This window comes from Rhinolophus sinicus, linkage group LG05 (assembly GCF_036562045.2).
Source record: "Rhinolophus sinicus isolate RSC01 linkage group LG05, ASM3656204v1, whole genome shotgun sequence".
NCBI lineage: Eukaryota > Metazoa > Chordata > Mammalia > Chiroptera > Rhinolophidae > Rhinolophus > Rhinolophus sinicus.
The window spans coordinates 82,068,825-82,076,461 of record NC_133755.1 but is presented as its reverse complement, the minus strand read 5'-3'; positions in this window follow the sequence as shown (position 1 = coordinate 82,076,461).

The window sequence follows — 7,637 nt, the reverse complement described above, 5'->3', positions numbered from 1 at the left end:
AGCTCCTAGGGCTGAACCAGCATATGTGGTTGTGAGCTGAAGCACAGTGGGCAGCTGGGGCAGGATCACACAGGGCCTCCTGTGCCCACAAATTGCTTGCCCTTTCTCTGAGGGCAATGGGCAGCCGTGGGAAGACTAAGCAATGGAGTGACAGCCCTACCTCGCCCTCCGTTCTCTTCCCTGACTGACTCTGACCCAATGCGCAGCCCAGCCCCAGCTGCCCTTTCCTTCCTCCAAGTCCGTATCTGTTGATTTGTGGAAATAAACGTATATTAAGCACCTACTGTATGCTAGCTGTTTTGCTGTGAGCTGCAGGTGAATCCCATGTCCTGCCTGCACATTGCCTACAATCCAAGACCGGGACGCTTAATCTGGGTTTCATGGAGGGGCTTCAGGGCGTCTGTGAGCCCCTGGACGTGTGTGTGCGTGCGTGTGTGTGTGCGTGTGTGTGTGCATGTGCGTGTGCGCATGTGTGCATGTGCGTGTGCGTGTGTGTGTGTGTGTGTGTGCTGTGGGGTTGATCATAGCTTTTAGCAGATTCTCAGGAGTGGCCAGCTGCCTATACGAGTCAAGACCCACATATGTGAGAAAGTCGCTTCCCCCGACTTTGCATCTGGATACTGCTGAGAAAGTCCCGGCCCCAGCTCTTCCCAATCTTAGCCTAATCCTGACTCCGCCCTGGACCCCAAATCCTCCCTAACTCTACGTCAGGAGCTGGCCCTTCCTGGCAGCAGGCAAGGGCAGCGACACTTCCTGGCTCGGCAGGGGCGTCCCGCCCACAGTCGGGCCCCTGGGGCAGCTTTAGCTGAATCAGCTTAGGGTGGTTCTGGGAACCCTGTGGCTGCTGCCGTAGCTAGGAAGTCACCATGGGGGAGGGGCAGGACTCAGGCTCAGGGCAGGCAGTGGGATCTGAGGATCCCATCCACACAGCCAACGGGACACGGGCCCCCTGAGTGTAGCAGCGGGCAGAGGGGCATCTTTTAACGCCGAGTCTCACCTTGCCCACCTCCCACCCCTCCCCACCCCCAGTTCTCAGAAATGTTTTGTATTTTTTTATTTTAATATCCCTTTCCTCTTCTAGCATCCTCATTCATTCACTAACTTACGAATTTCTTTCATGTATGTTTGGGCATGTCTGGAAGGGGACTAGGACAGTGGTTGGGAGCATTGGGGGCCAGGAGGGCCAGACAGGCTGCTCCTTGCGGCTCCCCCAGGGGTGGAGCTGGGGAAGACGGGCCCTGCAGGGGCGGGGAGCTGAGCCTGTGGCTGGAATCCCCTCCGCTGAGTGACAGACCATGTCTGGGTGGGGGTTGTGGGAGGACATCGTCATCCAGGGCTCTGGAGCCCAGAACAAGAAGTCAACGGGAAGAAGGTACTCAATGGGTCTCCAGCATCATTCAGTGAAGAAGATGCCCAGAACCCTCAATTGTACCTCAATTTCCTCATCTGTAAAATGGGGACTATTTCGAGCTAAACTATAGGATTGATGTGAGAAATAAGAGAGTTAATACAGTCTTGCTGGTAGTGACCTTGATCCTGAGTTGGCAGTGGGTTCACAGTGTTCATTATATTATTAAAGATCTAGAGAGGGCCATGAGTATGTGTCATAAACCCAGGATGTGGTTAATCCAATTAGCAGGGGTCCTTAAAGAAGCCTGTAAAGTGTTTGGCACATGTTGAGTGCTCCCTAAACGTTGGCCACAGTCTAGGTGAGAGAGACAGGTCCCTACAGGGGAGAAAGTCCACTCCTGCCAGCCCTGCTGTGTTCCAGGCTCTCGCACGTTCTGTCCTTTGCTCCTATGGCATCCTTTGAAGAAGGAATCCTTTCTCTCATTGAGAAGAGAAACTGAGGCTGAGTGGTCCCAAGGTCATGCGGCAAGAATGCAGAAGGGCTGGTATTTGAACTTGGTCTCCAGACTGCCTTTCCCCAGCAGCCCAGCTGCCGTGGGCTTCTCCAGCTCAGTACAAACAGTGACCTGAGATACTTTGGACACCCCCCCTGCCACAACCCCAGGCCCCAAAGGGGGTGGTCCACCCAACAGCTGTCTCCGTAGAGCTGATCTGGCACGAATCAGGCCCCAGGATCTGCCCATCTTAGCCCCAGGACTCCACATGCCATCATGCCCGCGGCTACAGTGGCCACTTTCTCCTCCCAGGCCACTGACCCCTTCCCAGGAGACAGCATGCTCTTTGAGGGCTTCTTCTTGAAGAGCATGCCCTCAAGGTGAGGCCATGGGGGTAGCTAAACATCCAGAGGCAGATGGAGAGCCCGTGGGGTGGGTGAGGGAGCCCGGGGACCAGGACACTGGGCAGCGGGTGTAAGGGCAGACCGCCCAGCATCACGATGCCACACACATGCACCCTGCCGTCCTCCAAGCAGGGCCTGCGCCCCGATCCTCAGCCCAAACAAGACCTGGCAGGCCTCTTGGCTGCAAAAGGCTGTCGGGTGGCTGTGAGCCTCTGTCCTCCCAGGCTCAGCCCAGCCCCCAGGCTGTCCAAGAATGGCCAGACTGTCCTGCCCAGGGCCCTGGCAGTGCCCCAGACTGGGGCAGCAGGAATGGGGGGAAGGGTCCTGGCTGGGCTCTAATTCCCGCTCAGCTTGGCGGCCATTGTGCTGTGTGGCCTTAGGCACTTCACTGCCTTCTCTGAGCCTCAGTAAAAAGGGAGATTGTAGGACTGGTTGATCTTTATCTTCCTCCTGGCTCGCCCCTTCTATGTTTGTGATTGTAACCCCATGGAGGGAGAGCATTACAATTCTCCAGGGCTTGATTCAGATAGCACCTTTTCAAGCAGGCTTTCTCTGAACCCCTCACTCCCCTCACACACACTTAAAATTGCTCCAACCCTTCCTCTCCTACATCCCTGCTTCATTTGTGCCCCATAGCAGCAGTTCTCACTTTCTGACACACTCTCTATCCTACTTATTTGTGTTTATTTATCCTCTGTCCCCAGCTCCATGGGGGAGCGAGATTGTTTTGTCCTGTTCACTGCTGCGCCCCAGTGCCTGGTGTGTAGTAGATGTTCAATAAACATTTGCTGAAGGTGTGTCGGGAGGTCAGGCTGTAACAAACCTGGATTTCCGAGGAAAGCCGGTCAGGAACCTGAGAAGGGGTTGGAGGCTGTGCCCGACCGCCGGGCACTGAGTAGGAAAAGAAGCCTGGATGAAAGGATGAGAGAATTGGGGGTGCTGCAGGCTTCATGCAAGGGTGCAGTGTCGAGGGCAGGGAGGGAGAGAGCACCCAGGCAGAGCATTCTCTCAGCCCAGGTCTGTGTGTGTGAGAGGAGGGCCCCCTGTTGTGTCCGAGGGCCAGGTCCTTCTTCCCAGCATGTGCCCCCCCACCCCCACAGTCTCCACTGGGCAGAGGCCGGGCCAGGCGGAAGGCGAGGGCACAAAGGCATAGCAGCCCTCCCTCAGCAAGTTTGCACCTCTGATAAGGTGGGTAAATTTCAAAGGGGCTAATGGGGAAGGGGTTGGGCAGGGCTGCTGATAGCAGGCCCAGAGTGCTGCCAGCCCCTTCCCCCCACTTCCCACCACCCAAGGCCCAGCACTCCCCCCACAAGGCTTGCAAGCAAAACAGGTTCCGATTGTGCTCTTATCTGGGGCTGCGGTTTTGGAAGGTCCTGCTGGCTCTGCGCTAATGGGGGAAAGGCAGCGGGTTGGGCAGTGACGCAGCCCCTCCAGCTCTGCCCCCCACGACGGGCCGGGGCCGGGGGCCATGGGTGCACCTGGCGCTCTGGAGCGGGGTTGGAGGGACGACTGACGCACACCGAGCAGGGCGAGGCCCTGCCGTGGCTACAACAGGGTTTTGCTTCAGATCCTGGCTCCATGCCTCACCACGTGAGCCACTTCCTTCTCTGTGCCTCAGTTTCCTCACTGAGGTGAAAATAGGGATGCTAATGACGGGTGCCACCTCAGAGCCCTATTAGAACAATTAGATGGTTTCGCCTTTGTAAAGCCACTGGCATGGCTGCTGGCTCCCAATGAGCAACAGCTAAGTGGGGTGCTTAGCGGCAGGGGCTCTGGAAGTGAGGGGCAGCGGCTTCAAGGCCCTGCAGTCTGGCTCCACACTCACTACCTCCTGGCCTGTGTCTCTTCTTTCCCCCCTCTCTCTGTCCAGCCACACCAGACTCCTGCAAAGTTTCTCACGTCCACCAGGCACGAGCCCACCTCTGGGCCTTTGCTCAAGCCTTGCCTGTACCCGCAGTGCTCACAGCTGCAGGGCGCACGCCGTCCCCTCCTCCAAGTTCTCGCTCAGGGCCCACCTTCGCGAGGACTTCTGCCCTGACCACCATACTTGATGCTGCCCCACCCAGCACTCCTGACATCCGACTGATGGCACTCGTCACCTTCTAGTGTCCTGTGCAATCACTCATTTATCACTTTTGCTGTCGGCTATCTCTTTCTCCTCTAGAATTAAACCCAGTGAGGTTCACTGCCATATCCCAGTGACCCACACCTGGCTCACCAGGGCCCTCAGCACATATTGTGGATGGATTCATGAGGCAGAACAGGGCAGGGACACCACTGCTCCACCCTGGCAGGGGCCTGGGTGGGGCAGGGAGGAGGGTGTGTGTGTGTGTGTGTGTGTGTGTGTGTGTGTGTGTTGTCTGCTCCCAAGACAGGTCTCAGGGGTCCCAGCCTTGAGGCCTCCCTCTGGCAGGAGCCCTACCTGGCTCAGTCCACAGGGAAACTCTGGGGACCCTGAGGGCTGTGTTTGGGCCCTAGGGTGAGGCGTCCTCAGATGGCATCCCAGGAATGAATCAGCGCTGGGAATGGATGGATGAAGCATGAGTAAGGGGGCACAGCCAGGCCTTGGACGCAGGGAAGACTGGCCCGTCTGCCCAGCCTCCCGCAGGTGGTCGGGGAGGTCTGCGGAGGAGCAGGAAATGACACTGGTGACGATGCCCAGGGAACCAGGTCCCGAGCTGGCAAGGTCTGCGGCATGTCCCGTTTATCAGTTTCTCCCATCATGCACACAGTAGGAGAAAGCAGTAAGCCCACAGATGGCAGCCGTGGGAGGAATGCTGGAAGTCACCTGTGCCCTTGGAGGTGCCCATGAACTGCTCCAAGACAGACTGTACCAGCCACCCTGCCCCCAGTGCTGGCATAGGGCCTGACGCAGAGTAGGTGCTCACTAAATGCATGCTGGCCTGAGCAGAGCAACGTGGCATGGCCCATGGGCATCCAAGGGCATGCTCCAGTTGACGGGAATGCTTAGTTGTGTGGCCCTGGACACAGCCACCACCCCCTAGGCTGCTCCTTGTCCCCTTTCCACCAGCTGCAGCATGGTGTCCTGAAAAGAGGGCTCCAACACACCCAGCCCGAATCCTGCCTCTGCCATTTTCTAGCCTCGACTTTGGAGAAGTCTAAGGAGCCTCTAATCGTCATTTGTGCATGATAAAGCCAACGAGCCCCTCAGGTGCTGGACTTGTTAGGATTAGATAAGATAGCACATGCCACACGTGAGCATGGGTTGGGGTCTGGATTTGCATCTCAACCCTGCTGTGTGCCCTTGGGTCTGTTCCCCAGCCTCTCTGGGCTCAGGGTCTTCCTCTATCATGAGGGCCGCATGTCTCTGGGTCCCACAAACCAGCCTTCCTGCCCATCCTGCCCACCTGGTCCCCTCTGGGTGCTCAGCCCCGGGCTCTTCACACATCAGTAGGGGAGCCCTGCTGCGCCCACCTTCTCACGCCCGAAGCCTGGGGCAGGGGCCAGGGAGCAGACAAGTACCAACTGGCAGCCCATCTCTCTGTGCCTGCTGTGGGTCCCAGCCGTGTCCCTGCCCTCACCCCCAGGCTGCAGCTCCTAGGAGGACGGGGAGATGGGGGCAGAAAGAAAGGAAGTGACAAAGACAGACTACCCTTTACAAAGTACCTCCATTTCCTTTGTCAGTTGACACTCACTCATCACAACCCCCTACCTGCAAGCTCAGCAGGGCAAGTATTATTTCCATTTCATTGGAGGTGAGGGAGGCCCACAGGGGGCCTGACACTCTGGTGATCACACCCTAGTAAATGGCAGCACCCAAACCCAAGCCCTGCACCCTGCCTCCCATCCAGCGCTCACTCCGATGGGCTAATGGGGAGAGGAGCCAGGTGGGGAGGGAAGTTCGGGCCCCCTGCTCTAGAGTCATAATCTGTGTGTTGGGTCTGATGCTGCCAGCTGCTCCAGGGTCTCTGCCCTCAAGAACTTAGAATCTTGGGAAGAAAAGCCGAGAAACAATTAAAGCACAAAGAATGGCGACATGTGAGGTCTGCAAGGGCTGGAGGGCCACGGGAGAGCTTTCTGCATGAAAGGGCTCTAGAGATAGGCTGGAAGGATGCAGATTCTTTCCACTGCAAGTAGAAGAAACTCAGTTCAAATCCATTTGAACAACAGAAAAGGAAGTGACTGGTTCACCCAAGTGTTCACGCACTGGTGTCAGGAAGGTCCTTCTCTGGGCTGTCGCAGCGCACTCTCCCTAGGGGGTGACTGCTCCCAACGTACACTCTTAAGGCTCAGAAATGCCAGTATCAATAGAGAATATGTTATCTCAGTAGGTCAGAAGAAAGTTCCAGGATGGAGTCACGTTGGGCCAACATGGGTGGGATGCCGGACCCAGGTCTGGAGAGGGTGGACATGGGGTAGGCATGATCCACAAGGGATATGTCATGTCTATATTGGGGAAGAACAGGATGGGGCACATTTTACCCTGTGGGAGCTGGCCAGAGCGGATGGAGAGGAACCCAGCCTGGGGGAGCTGTGGGCAGGAGGCAGAGGTCTGGGGGACCCAGTGACCCACGCCAGGGACCTGAGACTTGACCCTGAGGGTCCTGTCAGGCATGGGTGATTGGGAAACTGGAAATGTGAGTTTGAATCTGCTTCCCAGCCGTTGACCTTGGGCAAGAGGTCAAGGTCAATTTTAAGTATTTGGGCCTCAGTGTCTTCACCCGAAAACTGGACATAGTCGTATCTACCGGGAAGGTTTGCTATGAGAAGTGAGATGATACATGTCAGACATATGGCATGTGGTTGGTGGTCAGCAAGGCATTGGGCCAAGGCGTTTGGGGTCACAGAGCACTTTCAGCAACATTATGTCACTCCTCACGACAGCTCTGAGTTCCCTGGGGATGGGGAGAGAGGTGGTCAGCAAGTTTCAGATACTTGGCCAAAGACGTGAAGCTGGAAGGTGACCCAAGATATGTATTTGGGTCAATTCCCAAGCTGGTTCCACGACACCATGTTGGATGGATCAAGGTGTTGAGGGGATGCATGTCCCCCAGAATCCCCTCGTGGATTAAGGATGGGCCCTCTTTGGTCCTCCCTTCCCCTGGAGCCCACCAGAGTTGTCCCAGGCAGACATCGAACATGCCTTGAGCCCACCACACCGAGCAGCCTCAGTACCTTAGTCTAAGCAGCCACAGCTGAGCAGATGCTGAGTCCTCTCCTTGCTCCCTCTTGGACCTTTTGACTTCCAGAGACACCCTTTGTTTCCCTATTCCAAGCTTGGGCAGGTAGAATCGCTGTCCACACTCAGCAAAGCTTAGCCTAGTCTGTCCATTCAGGCCCACCCATCCCTGGAGACACCTATGGAATGTTCCCTTAGGCCCAGAACAAGGCTGTACCCAGCATTCAAGGGACAGATTTCCCAAGGCCA